This window comes from Rhinoderma darwinii, chromosome 13 (assembly GCF_050947455.1).
Source record: "Rhinoderma darwinii isolate aRhiDar2 chromosome 13, aRhiDar2.hap1, whole genome shotgun sequence".
Lineage (NCBI taxonomy): Eukaryota > Metazoa > Chordata > Amphibia > Anura > Rhinodermatidae > Rhinoderma > Rhinoderma darwinii.
The window spans coordinates 16,700,220-16,714,486 of record NC_134699.1 but is presented as its reverse complement, the minus strand read 5'-3'; the positions used below and the strand labels follow the sequence as shown (position 1 = coordinate 16,714,486).

The following is a 14,267-nucleotide window of genomic DNA, read 5'->3' as shown; positions in this document are numbered from 1 at the left end:
TTTTTTGCCTAAATTTCCTGCAACTCAAAATGTGTTCCATTCATTTGAATAGAAATTGCAGAAACCACAACGTTCAGATAAATGGCGCTGATATTCAGTCCCAATTATTTTTTTGCACAAAATCTGCCGCGCATGACCACACCCTTTTACTTCCAATCCTCTAATTAAAAGACATAATAAAATCAGATCATTTGTATGAGTTCTTCACCTTTTAGGCTGGGATTCCACAGGGCGTTTTTAATTGCAGTTTTATTGCAGTTTTTCATGTACTGCATGCATTTTACTGCGAATGGCTGCGGTTTTGGGATGTTGTTATTGGCTGTGCGGCTATTACAGGTGAAGCACATGGTTTCAATGTGCTTTACCTGTAATATCTACACTTGCGAAAACCACAGCGCAAAGCCGAGGCGGTTTCCGGTGAAACAGATATGGTTTTCACAATGCGTTTTTCACAATAATTAACGCGTTAGTGACCGGCCCATCGTGTTTCTACGTCGGTCACTAACGGGCCTTATTCCGATGCCATAGACTTTTTACGTCGCGTCATCGGAATAAGTAAACAGAGCAGGGAGCTGTCAAATCTCCCTGCTCTTAGCTGCCTAAGGCAGCTGAGGGCTGGGAGCGTCCCTGCTCTGCCGGGTGAGATCGATATTAGTATCGATCTCACCCGTTTAACCCCTCAGATGCGGTGCTCAATAGCGAGCACCGCATCTGAATGGTTTTGGAGAGAGGGAGGGAGCTCCCTCTCTCCCCCACCGACACCCGGCGATACGATCGCCGAGTGTCTGTGTCTTCTATGGCAGCCCGGGGGCCTAATAAAGGCCCCCAGGTCTGCCTGTAGTGTATGCATGCTAGGTCATGCCTCTGGCATGACCTAGCAGATGCCTGTCCGTTTTAAACAGACAGGCACAATACACTGCAATACAAAAGTATTGCAGTGTATTATAATAGCGATCGGAGAATCGCATATTATAGTCCCCTAGTGGGACTAGTAAAAAAGTAAAAAAAAAAGTTTAATAAAGTTAATAAAAAAAAAATGTGAAAAAAAAATGAAAAACCCACCATTTCCCCTTACAAACTGCTTTAGTATTAAAAAAACTAAATAAAGTAAAAAAGTTACACATATTTGGTATCGCCGCGTCCGTAACGACCCCGACTATAAATCTATAACATTATTTAACCCGCACGGTGAACGCCGTAAAAAATTAAATAAAAAAAGATGGAAAAATTGCTGTTTTCTGTGAATCCTGACTTTAAAAAAATGTGATTAAAAAGTGATCAAAAAGTCGCATCTACTCAAAAATGGTACCAATAAAAACTACAAGTCGTCCCGCAAAAAAAAAGCCCTCATACAGCTGCATCGGCGAAAAAATAAAAACGTTACGGCTCTTCAAATACGGAGACACAAAAACAAATAATTTTGAAAAAAAAGCGTTTTTACTGTGTAAAAGTAGTAAAACATACGAAGACTATACAAATTTGGTATCGTTGCAATCGTAACAACCCGCTGAATAAAATTATTGTGTTATTTATACCACACGGTAAACGGCGTAGATTTAGGACGCAAAAAAGAGTGGCGAAATTGCAGATTTTTTTCTATTTCCCCCCCCCCAAAAAAGTTAATAAAAGTTAATAAATAATATGTACCTCAAAATGGTGCTATTATAAAATACAACTGGTCCCGCAAAAAACAAGACCTTATACAGCGATGTCGACGCAAAAATAAAAGCATTATGTTATAGCTCTTGGAATGCGATGATTGAAAAACTTAAAAAATAGCTTGGTCATTAAGGTCTAAAATAGGCTGGTCATTAAGGGGTTAAGAAGCACTTGAAATCACAACAAAACTGAAATAAAAATATGATGAAAACGTCCTGTAGAAGCCCAGCCTTATCCTTTTTCAGATCATGGCAAGCATGGATGTTAGGCTGGGTTCACATGGAGTTTTTGCAGGCAGAAATTCTGCCTCAAAATTCCGTTTGGAATTTTTGAGGTAGATTTTCCTCTGCCTTCACGCCGATTTTCGCGGACATTGATCGCCACGGGCAAAAAACGCCTCAAAATACGCTTTCTCTGCCTCAATGGTAGGTCAGAGACATAAATGCCCAAAGATAGGGCATGTTGCTTCTTTTTCCCGCGAGATGGTTTTTCCATGGGAGGCGTTTTTTGTTGCATTTTCCAACGCGATTTCCGCGTAATAAAACGTGACAAAAAACTCTGTGTGAACTTACCCTAAGTGGTCTGAATGGGAATTGCAGAATATTCAGACCTAAATAAACCTCTTGTGTGTTTTTGTTTTTTAATGTTGTTGGAAGAATTTATATGGTTCTATATGGTTTTACATGGTTCTATATGGTTTTAAAAAGTTCATAGTGCTGTTTTTATATCCTTAAGATAGGTGATAAATGTGTGATGGCTGGGATGCCCACCACTGGAACCACCACCAATCTCTAGAATTTAGGAACTGGGTTTGGGAGCCCCATTCTAGGGATTCGCTACTGGAGAGGCCCCTGACGTCACTATCCATATATGGATCGGGACGTCAGCGGCTCTTTCTAGGAGCGGAATCCCCGTGGTCAGATCGCTCTGTGTCGGGGATTTCGCTACTGGTGAAGCCCCTGGCGTCACTATCCATATATGGACAGTGACGTCAGGTGCTACTCCTGGAGCGGAATCCCCGGCCACAGAGCGTCCGACGCTGAGGCAGGGGATTCTGCTTTTAGAGTTAGCCCCTAACGTCACTGTCCATATATGGACAGAGACATCAGGGGTTCCCTCTAGGAGCGCAATCCCCGGCCAGATGGATTCCGCTCCTACAGGGATATACAGTGGTGCTATTTACAGGAAGCGGGTGCCAACTACAGGGGGGGAGGGTGCTGATACATATAGGGGGAGTGGCGTCATCTACAGGGGGGGTGGCGCCATCTGCATTGGATGGCGCTATCTGCAGGGGGTGGCGCTATCTACAGAAGAGATGTTGCTATCTAAAGGGGGATGGTGCTATCTGCAGAGGGTGGCGCTATCTGCAGGGGGGAGGTGATATCTGCAGGGGGTGTGGCGCTGTCTACAGAGGGTGCTATATACAGGGGGTGTGGCACTATTAACATGGACACTGTGGCATTATATGGGCACTACATACAGGGGACACTGGCGCTATCTACATGGGTACTGTGTGTGGCACTATGTGGGTACTATCTACAATGGGAACTGTGGCACTATGTGGGCACTGTGGCACTATTTACAATGGGCACTATCTATGTGGGCACTGGCGCTATCAACAGTGGGCAATGTGGCACTATCTGCAGTGGTATTGTGTCACTATCTACATGGGCACTGTGGTGTTTTCAGGTGGCTGTGACAAAAAGCCCGAACAAATAAAATTCATCAAAATTTTTTAACTCCCATGAAAAACTGACAGTTGATTCGTTGTTAACTGCCCATTTTTTCACATCACGTGAATATATCCTTATAGCCCTCTTATCCGCTCACAGCGCTCCAGGGTGACAGTATATATATTACATATATTATAATATAGAGAAATATATGAGAAAGGCTCCAGAGGACAGTGCTGAAACGTTGCACAGGGGGCAATAAAAGTACCCACTTTTTTCACATTTACTGCGGAGTGCTGCCTATTTTTTGAATACTACGTAATTTGGAACGTGGTCTGTTCCTGGGGGCCTGCACCCAACAGTCTGCCGGTGCTGCTGGATCCATTTGTTCGTTTATCTATCTATCTATCTATCTATATATATATATATATATATATATATATATATATATATAATGTTACAAAAAAAGTGTTTTTTTTCCACAATTTTAGTGATATGTCTGCTCATAATAAAAATTTATAACATGGAATTAATTAAACTAATCTAATCTAGAAAATTTAAAGCCTCATGAGTCTTGTAAAAAAAAAAAACCAAAGTAAAATTAGTTGTGATATTCAAAGCGGTTGCAAAGTTATTATCGTTTAACCACTTAAACTATAAATGTCCAGCCGGTCCGCAATTAATTCGACAGGGCCGTTCCAGAACGTCCTGCAGAGTTAGCAGGTTTGCCGCTCCCCAGCGGCATTTAGCTCCATGATGCAGCTGTCTCTAGACAGCCGTATCATGGAACTTTAACCGGAGACCACTCAGTGTGGTCTCCGGTCATGTGATCATTGTGACCGCCTATCACAGCGATCACATTGCTCCTCCCAGCAACGCTTGCGCGCCGAAGGCAAGTAGCTCAGCTATGTGAACGCTGTGACAGCCTGTCACAGCGATCACCAGTTGCATAGGGAGAAGAATAATGTAATGTAAAAAAAAAAAAAGAACCCCACGCGCCTTTTTTTTTTTCAATAAAAATTTTCTCTATAAATTTGTTTACCTGCTACACGGTGACTTTGGCCACGCACAACACAGGTCGACCGGCCAAAGATCGCTATATCTCGTAGCCTACATTGCATGTAATAAAAGTCAATGTGGTTGTGTTGCAGCACAACATGACAGTTGCAAGAAATCCAAACTGTGGTGTCGCAGTTACTTGCAGGTCGCAACACAACCACATTGACTTTCATTACTTGCGGTGTAGGCTACGGGACATAGCAATCTCTGGTCGGATGACCTGTGTCGTGGTCAAAGTCACCATGTAACTCATACGGAGTATCTTGCAGGCAGAATAAAATCTGCCTCAAAATTTCTTCAGGATTTTTGAGGCAGATTTTGACCTGCCTGCACTTTTTTGCCGTGTTTTTCAGCCGAGGCCGTTGAGAACAGCAGGCGCAAAGCGCTTTTCTGCCTCCCAGCCGCCCGGGATAAAAACAACTATTTCAGCCGTATATTGGCACTGATTCCGTGGCGGTTTCCACGTCAAAATCAGCGCCAAAAAAACTCTGTGTGAACTGGGCCTTAGGGTGACGTTAGATGTGGTGGATTCACTCCAAATTTTACCTGCGAATTTGCGCAGGCAAAGTCTGCAGCGGATTACAGTACAAGGCAAGTAGATGAGATTTTACAAATCTCATCCACATGCTGCAGACATTTTACACGGCAGATTTTCAAATATTTGATATGTCGTTAAATTCCATAAAATAATAATTTTTGGGGTGTCAAAGGGGTTTTCCAGTCAACAAAAATTGATGGCCTAAGCTCAGGATAAGCCATCAATATCTCATCAGTGGCGGCCCGTCTCCCCGCAGCCCCGCCGATCAGCTGTTTTGAAGGGGCCGCGATGGTCGTACGATCGTTGCTTCCCCTTCATTTCCTTTACTGCTCACACTGTGAATCGCAGACACACTTGTAGCGGCGGTTTACAGTATTACAGTATACACTTGAATTGGAGAAAGCTGTAATACTGTGAACCGCCGCTACAAGTGTGTCCGCAATTCACAGTGTGAGCAGTAAAGGAAATGGAAGGGAAGCAGCGCTCGTACGAGCACTGTGGCCCCTTCAAAATAGCCTATCGACGGGGTGCCGGGTGTAGGACCCTGACCGATCAGATATTGATGGCCTATCCTGAGGTTAGGCCATCAGTTTTTGTGAACTGGAAACGTCACAACATCTGTAATGGTCGTATGGTGTCAGCGAACCAGCATTAGAAATTTTTTCTCTAGAAGCCAGTTTGCGCACCATTCATTTTAGGCGCCACCTTGCGCACAGCGTGTAAGAAATGCACACATATTTGGTATCGTTGAAGATAATTAATTAAAATCAGAGGCGGGAACACACAAAAGCCTTAGAGTTGTTCAAAGGAACATAATATGCCGCCACTGACTAGTTGTGTTACCACAGTAAGGCCTGCTAGTTTCCAATTGTTCAGTCCCTCAAGTTTATATAAATTAGGTAACAACGGGGTGTCCAATATGGCCGTATACTGGGTGGTCCCTCGTATGCGTTGAATGTCCCAGACCTTGCACCATATCTTATGAATCAGATTCACATTAGGCAAACGATTCGCCGGCAAATTGAATTTCCCGGCATCCAGCATTTCAAACAGGTTATTCTGTTAAAAAAAAACCTGTAATATAATTCTCTGTGGGTCTCTGTCTTCCCCTTCCCACCCCCTCATATGCTGAAACTGACCTGCCAGAAAGTACACCCATGGGTTAGGCACCGCCAAGCCTCCCTCTGTTTTTGGTCGCTGGAGAGTTTCCAATTTAATACGTGCAAATCTTCCACACCATATCAATTCATGAAAGGACCTATTGACCTGATGAGAAAATCTGAGTGGTGTCCACACTGGGGCATTATGCAGTAGGTACAACAATTGTGGCATCAAGATAATTTTAATCAAATTCGCCCGTCCCACCATTGACAGAGGCAATTTAGCCCAGGCTTCCATAGTACGCTTAAACCTGCCTATTAAGGGAGATAGATTAAGTTTCTCATATTCCGACAGACAACGGGTCACCACCACTCCCAGATATGCAGATATCACCTGCAATCCATACTGAATATAAGAAACTTCATCGTGAATAATATCTAAGGGCAATAAAGTAGACTTGGACCATTTAATGACCAGCCCAGAATATCCTCCAAAATTAGCAATAACCTCCATGGCTCCCCCAAACTTAAATATACGCTGACCACACTATCCTAATTTTATGCCAGTTACCCCATAACAGTACCAATCACTCTGCATTCACAGTGAAGTGCTCCCATAGCAGAGCCTGCTATAATGCTTCTGCACACTCCTGTGTCATTGACGCGCTGAACACATACCACTTCTTCCAAAGCTAATCAAAGGTCAACCCTGGAAGAGTTTATTTTTGTTTTTCATCTGGCAAGAGTTTGTCTGCGAAAGACTGCCAGCTGTGCGGGAGACTTGCCTTCTCTGCCAGGATTCTGAGAGGTCTCCCCTTATATTGCCACCGCCAGGCATTCTAGGAGAATAGGTAAGGGTCAATTTAAATTTAAGGTGTCTCGAACCGCATCAAATCCGCACCGGAAAACTGACCACATCGTATGAATACACCCATAGTATGGTTTTATTTCTGTTGAGCTGTGGGGTTCCTTTGCATGAACCTCATTGACAGGGAAGTATTGTCTATTTTACTTTTAGGTGATTGATAATTTGATAACTATTACTATTTTGAATAGATCAGTGTGGAGACCCTTCAAACCCACACAATAAAGAAATGCTTTTATATGTGTAAATATTCTTCGTCTGTTAATACTTTTTTTTTTTTTTGCTTCAGGTAATTATAAACATGGGAAGATGTTTACAGTTCAAGCATAGCACTCATGCTGACTGATCCACTATCCTCCGTTCGTTCGCTCGCTCGTTCGTTCGTTCGTTCGTTCGTTCGAACTTGGCTATGTGTGCTGGTAAGTAGAGATGTTCACTATTTGCGGAACACCGGTTTTAACCTCGCACGACATAAATATTTGGATGTATACATCTGACAGCCGCTTAGCCTGTGCTCCATTGAAATTACATACATTCTGGTATAATTTTGTAAAAATAACAGAAAAAAATTATTAACATTATGTTTTGCTGACAAATGTAAAGAAATGTGATAATTTAAGATATGACACTGCTGGATCTGTAGTCAGTTTGGGCACACAACTGCTGGTCTTTTTTGTTACTCAGTGACCAGGATTACCGGGAAGCTTGCAAGGGTTCTTGTTCTGCTTTGAAGAGTAATTCAAATGAGCAGGTAGGTTGGAAACCAACAGTAAGTTGGTCAACCATCATGATATTGCATGCCCCAGTGGCGTAGCTATATGGGTCGCAACGGTCGCAGTTGCGACCAGGCCCCTAAGCGCTTCCAACTGTATCTGAGTCCTCAGGCCGCAAATACAGTTCAGTTAAAGCTCCAGCATTCAGTGTGCCGCGAGGGCTCGGCGCAGGCAGTCGCGATGTAGTGACGTCATTGCGCCTGTCTGCTCCGAGTCACACAACACAGTGCAGAGGAGGACAAGGATCCTTCACCCGTCATGGGAACGGGGATAGGTAAGTAATTACGTCATTATTTTTCAATTAGGTACGTACGTATGGGGGCATAATACTGGGTATGGGAGGGGGGGCTCATATGGTAGCTGCTCAGGGAGCATTATACTGTATGGGGGGCATTATACTGTATGTGGCAGCTATAGGGGGCATTATACTGTATGGGGCAGCTATGGGGGCATTATACTGTATGGGGCAGCTATGGTGGGCACTACTATATGGGGGCATTATACTGTATGTGGCAGCTATGTGGGGCATTATACTGTAGATGGCAGCTATGGAGGGAATTATACTGCATGGGGGTATTATACTGTATGGGGGCGCTATGGGGGCATTATACTGTATGGGTGCATTATACTGTATGTATGGGGTGCATTATACTGTATGGGGCAGCTATGGGTGGCAATATACTATGGGGGCATTATACTGTGTGTGAGCAGCTATGGGGGGCATTATACTGTGTGGGCAGCTATGGGGAGCATTATACTATGGAGGCATTCTTGGGGTTTGTCGGGCAAGGCGGCTGGGCATAGGCGTGTGCAGGGGTTTTAGTGGTGATGGGAGGGGTAGTGGGGCCCAAGCTGAATTCTTGCACCAGGGCTCATGAGCCTTTAGCTAGGCCCCTGTCATGCCCTGATATAGGGAACTCATTTACACAATCTATATTTAGATGTAAGTAGAGATTACCTAATTTTCGTATGGGTCTATTTACACAGTGTGGTCAAATTGCGTTTTTTGCCGCAATTTTGCAAAAATCACAGCAAAAGATGCAATTTGACCTCACTCAAATTCTATGAGGTTCAAAACACAAAGTCAGGCAAAAGAGATTCTTGGACAGTTGCAAGAGGTAATAATTTGGGAGGCAATTTATCTCCCACAGCCCCCTGTGCTGCAGTCAATTATCAAGTGCTAATTGTATACAAATGTAAGCAGGGTCTGTAAGGGTCATTTTACACGGCCCAATATGGGCCATAAAAATGAGCAGCGATCTCCGAGACAGCTCGTCAATCTGCGCTTGTTTGCTGCTTTCACAAGGAGCTATAATCGGTAATGTGTAGGGTCGAACGATTCTTACTGCGACAGTTTACACAGGGAGATTTGCTGCCGTCTATCGTCCATTTCATCGGCAGCATAAATGAGCAGATCAGCCGATGAACAAACGTTTCCAAAGGGCAATGATAGAGAACAACCGTTAATATGTACGTTCATTTGCTCAATCATTGTAAATGGGCCTTAAGGGTGCAGTCCCATGTGGCAGATTTCGTTGCAGAAATTTTCTGTGACTGAAAATCAGCACCATTCGTCTGAATGGAACTAGCAGAAATTCATTCACCTGCTACAGAAACAACCTCATTCAGATGAATGGAACTGATTTTTAGTCGCAACGACAATGCTTCTCTGTTCTTATTTTTAGGTACATTTATAGTAAAGTTTGCATTTTAGCACTTAAAAGTTTTAGGGTTTTAAATCAGAAAACCAAGCCACAAAGATATTTAATGGCTAGCTGATTTCTAAGCAAGAAAAAAAGAATTGTTGTGTACATTTTATATGCACGCTGCTGCGGTACTTAGATAAGTGCCTTCCTTCTCATTTATTACAATGCTACTGAAAGTATCCACCGTTTTGTTGCATAAACTGAAATAGTGCCCAGTTCTGCTGTCTGGTGCTTTCATGCGGAAACGTATTATGGACGTACTCCAACAATGCTTCTGGGGAAAAATACTGCCTATTGTTCATGGAACACTTTTTTTGTTCCTCACAAACTTATATATATATATATATATATATAAAATCAAAGGCATATTGTGGTACAGTATAGGCTCATAGATTTCAATAGGTGCCATACTATGACACCGTACATATGGGTACTTCAAAGGAGCCATAATACTGTTGTGTGCATAAGACTTAATGAGTACCTATCGACTGTAAAGTGGAACCGGCTTTCTTTGAAAACCCATTAGTCCCTTAAGAAATGAATAATTATTTTAAGTATGTTACTAAAAAAATGTGAAGGTTCCTGAGTTTATGGCTTACTTTCACTATGCAAATGACCCGACTCCGGGTAGGGGTATCCTGGCATCGCCTGCATCCTGTCACAATCCCACACGGCAGCATCCAAGCTCATAATGTGAGATCTCTCTAGATATCTCAAGATCTCGCGTTCTGTATTTCCTTTTTTTTAATAACCTATGTTTAGAAAATTATTAATTTCTGAAGGAGTTAATGGGTTTTCAAATAAAACAGATCCCCCTTTACAGGTGCTAGGTTCTCCTTTAAGGTTGAAAAATATACAAGTTCAACAAGCACAGCTTATTCTCCTGCAGTGTTTATGAAAACAGGCAAAAACACCCCCTATGAGGTAGTTGCCAATTACCTTAACATTAGGGGGAAAACATTCCTTCCCGACTCCACATATGGCAATTTAGAATAGGTCCCTGGATCCACGACCCATCTCTGCAATCTAATACACATGACCTGGAATATAATTTCTTTCAAAAAAGGCATCCAGACCCCTCTTGAAATCTTTCAACAATTTAAGGATTAGTTCACATCTGCGTCAGGGTCCCGTTCTGACTTTCCGTCGGAACTTCCCGTCAGAACGGGACCCTGACTGAAACACATGGAAACTATTCATGGAATAAATAGCGCAGTCGACTACGGTATTGATTCTGTAAAAACTACGGAATTCTTTTACAACTGAGACGAACGGAAACCATTAGCACCGGATCCGTCACCATTGACATCAATGGTGATGCAAACGGAAACCTACGGAAGCTCCGACGGAACGTCAGAACGGGACCCTGACGCAGATGTGAACGAAGCCTAAGGCCCCATTCACATTGCGTTTGTGCTTTCCGCCGAGCGTATACGTTTTTTTATAAAAACGTGAACCTCTGAAAATGTATACAAACATGTACCATTTTCTGTTTACGGCTGTGTTTTTTTTTTTATAGCGTGTACGTTTAGCATATACTTATACGTCGGTATACGTTTCTGTCCGTTTTTCACCTAAAAGTTTTTGGTTTTTTTTAAAGTGAACACTGATAGAAAAAAAAGGGATAGATTTACTGTATGTAAACGGAGACAAATGTATAGCATTAAATTTGCATATGTCGTCCATTGAGATCAATGCTAAAAAATGACGCGTATACGTTTTTTGAAGTACAGAATAGCATAGCAGACTACACTTTTCAGTACTTTCAAAAAAACAGTATCCCAACGTAAACCATGACAAACCTAGACTAAACCCGATGCTATGTTAGTCTACGTTTGACATATTATAGTCTATGTATATGCCGTGCTATACGTTTCAATCCTTTTTTAGTGTTTCAAAGCGTATACGCCTGCCGGATAGCGCAAACGCGATGTGCATGGGGCCTAACCATCACAAAATTTTGCGTCTGAGAGCTCCAAAGTCTCACTGTACTTACAGTAAAGAACTATGATGGTAAAGAAACTTCTATTTCTCAGGGCGGGCACCGCGAGTCTCTGACACACAAACCAGCTAATATCGTTCACATTTAAGTTACGAACTTAGATGTGATTGTTATTAGCTGGAACCTGTGTATAAGAGACACACAGGACCCACTCTCACCGAGCCGTCAGTTTAGCTGAATTGACCGGCTCGGCTGAGATAGACCGAATCAGCTTCTATGTATATAGGATGCATAGAATCTGTATCTAAAAAAGTAACACATTTTTTTCATAAAAGTGATTTTTTTATAAAAACATCCACTTAATAAAAAATGCTTACAGAGGTGTACATAGCCTTTAATTTCACAGAGATCCTTCTTGGTACCTGCAGATGTTAGGGGTGAACGTACGTTTCTTCTTATTAATGCCATTTATTTTAATATGTCAGATGCGCTGTAAAGTGTTATTAGTTTTTTTTATTTTATATATACAACAATAAGTAAATGCATTAAGCTGAAATGAACTCTTATTCCAGAAACATTTGTTGCAGAAGGCTGTAAGTGGAAAGCTCTAAAATTAGCCCATATCTCTTTGTCTACTGTTTTTTCTGGTGCTGGGAAAAACATTTCTGTTAAGCCCCCCCACCTTCCATTTTTCTTCAGTTTCTCTTAACGCAGATGTTTTTCAATACATGTATGAACACTATATAAGAGTAAGAAAAATTATATACTAGCACTATCTCTGATAGCCCCATTGAAAGTGAATGGAGCAGTGGCAAAGTATGTGTAGAACTGCTCTATTCATATGGGGCGCACAGGGACGGCCTGGTAAGCCCATTCTCAGGATAGATGACTGATAAGATATTTATCAGAAAACCCCTTTAAGGTTTCCATCACACAGCAGTATTTTGGACAGCATTGTGAATCAGTATTTGGAAGCAAAAACCAAGAGTGGGTGTGAAATGAATACATGGCTCACCAGAGCAGAAGTCACTCTTGTAGAGCAGCTCTCTTCTCCCTCTCTATGACATCTATATGCCCCAATAGAGCATATGAGGAAACCTGTTTAAGTTGGAGCATATTTTTATTATAAAGCCGCAATCTGATCCAAAACCCCCAAAAAGTCTAAATAAAAAAATTAATCAGTCACTTTAGACTAAGTCCAAAAAAATATAATTTATAAATGGTTTATTAATTAGAAAAAAAATCGGTAAAGAAAAACGTACTGAGCGATGAACATTAACGATAATTAACCAATTTAGAATATTGCCGTTATTGATGTATCACCAGTTTCTTTTTTTTTTTCTCAAAATCCACAGCACATAGGATATTCAGGCCATAATTTGTGAGATATTCCGCTGTATCGATCGTCCGCTTCCTGACTACTCTTCCTTTCTGTTACATTTTTCTATTTAATTAGATTTCCATTGTGGGTAATAACTGTAATAGTAGAGTCTCAAATCAACATAGGTTTTAATGGGAAAAATAGAAAGAAACATTAAAGGCGCAGGGGCTCGGTTTCTGCAAGTGAACAACATATGCTTTGTGTTCTCTTCATTACATATTGCTAGGTCCCTTGGCACTCAGGTGATGCTGTCCCTGGCCTGCAGGGTGAATTTGGTTTTCCAACTATACTACCACCAGCTGTGCAGGGAAGAAGGCAGCCATGTCTTTCTAATCTTGGACAACCTATTTAACTCTGTGTGAACGGCAACAGGAGTTTGGAGAACTGTATCAGAAAAATGGGGCTTTGATCCCTATAGATTATGAAATTATCAGCGCAGAGTTTTGGACCTCTTTCCCCTGAATTTTTCTGTCCCCAATTATCTTACCCATTCTAAAGAAAGAAAAAAAATGTCAGCCGAAGCATTTAAGTCCAAAGTACTCTATACATAGTTATTAGTATCGGAGATGAGGGCAGAATCTCCTGGGTCACAAGAGCACATCATTAAGAATTTTCATTTTCTTCCAGATCCCTTTTAAGAAAAAAAAAATACTTTTTCCTGTTATTGCCCAGTTCCTAGTAAACAGATAAAAGTATATAGACATTTTTATAATGCATTTAAGTCCGTCTAAAACCACAAGATATGATTAATGGCATTCGAGATACAAGAACAGGCCAAAGAAACCTGGGAGTTGTTACTTCAAATGACTAAGAATAAATAAGCAATGAGGCAAGGAAATATGGAATATTAAATATACGCAGCCAAATTCCAGGAAGTACAAAGAACATTATTCTGAAAATGACTTCTGACCGTAATATATGTATTTGCTTGAGTGCTTTTCAAACAAGAATTGTTCCGTAGTGCCGTGTCTTCATTGCTTAAAAAGCATTTTACTAAAGTAGATGCAAATGTTGATATTGTCGATAATTTTTGTGTGCTTTCTATGGATTTTATTTAGATTATATCTAGGTAGTGTGCTAAATATAACTACTTCTCTACATACTGATGAGTAAAACATGATCAGAAGGTCTCTATAGACACTGTACCTCCAAAGACACCGGCTGCTGTAGAAAAACAAGTCCTAGCGTGTTATGCCACCCTCTGAAACTGGAAATATATACTCACAATGTACACTGTCACCTAATACAAGATGAACATCTCAGTCTGGGCAATTATTAGTCAATGCCATCTTGACTGTTATTGCTACTAAAACTTAAAGAAGTTTTTTGCATTGTCCACGTCCTGCAATACATTTTCTGTAGTCAATCTCTGCTTTGGCTAGTAGAAAAGGGTTCTGAACAGGGGACATAGACAAAGCTATTTGTTATGTTCGGTAACTTTACTAAGATTGGTGCACTGTCTGAGCCGTGCTTTAGTTAATCAAAGCAGTGCAGCATTTGCCATGTTTCACAATACGGAGGAATGTGACTGTGCATTAATGGAAACAACATCGTGTTTGTCATGGAGAAAC

The 14,267-nt window shown here is 41.5% G+C and overlaps 2 protein-coding genes across 9 annotated transcripts in view; one reads left to right on the top strand and one right to left on the bottom strand.

Moving 5' to 3' along the window:
• The window catches only part of CYB561 (cytochrome b561), a 259,428-nt gene that overhangs the window by 8,588 nt on the left and 236,573 nt on the right, over positions 1-14,267 (top strand). For all 8 annotated transcript variants that reach the window (XM_075845058.1, XM_075845057.1, XM_075845051.1 and 5 more), the window contains exon 2: positions 7,184-7,313. The gene's annotated coding sequence lies outside the window, so the exon portion shown is untranslated. The remainder of the gene's footprint in view (positions 1-7,183; positions 7,314-14,267) is intronic.
• KCNH6 (potassium voltage-gated channel subfamily H member 6) overlaps positions 1-14,267 on the bottom strand; it is a 133,645-nt gene that overhangs the window by 61,035 nt on the left and 58,343 nt on the right. The window lies entirely within an intron of this gene.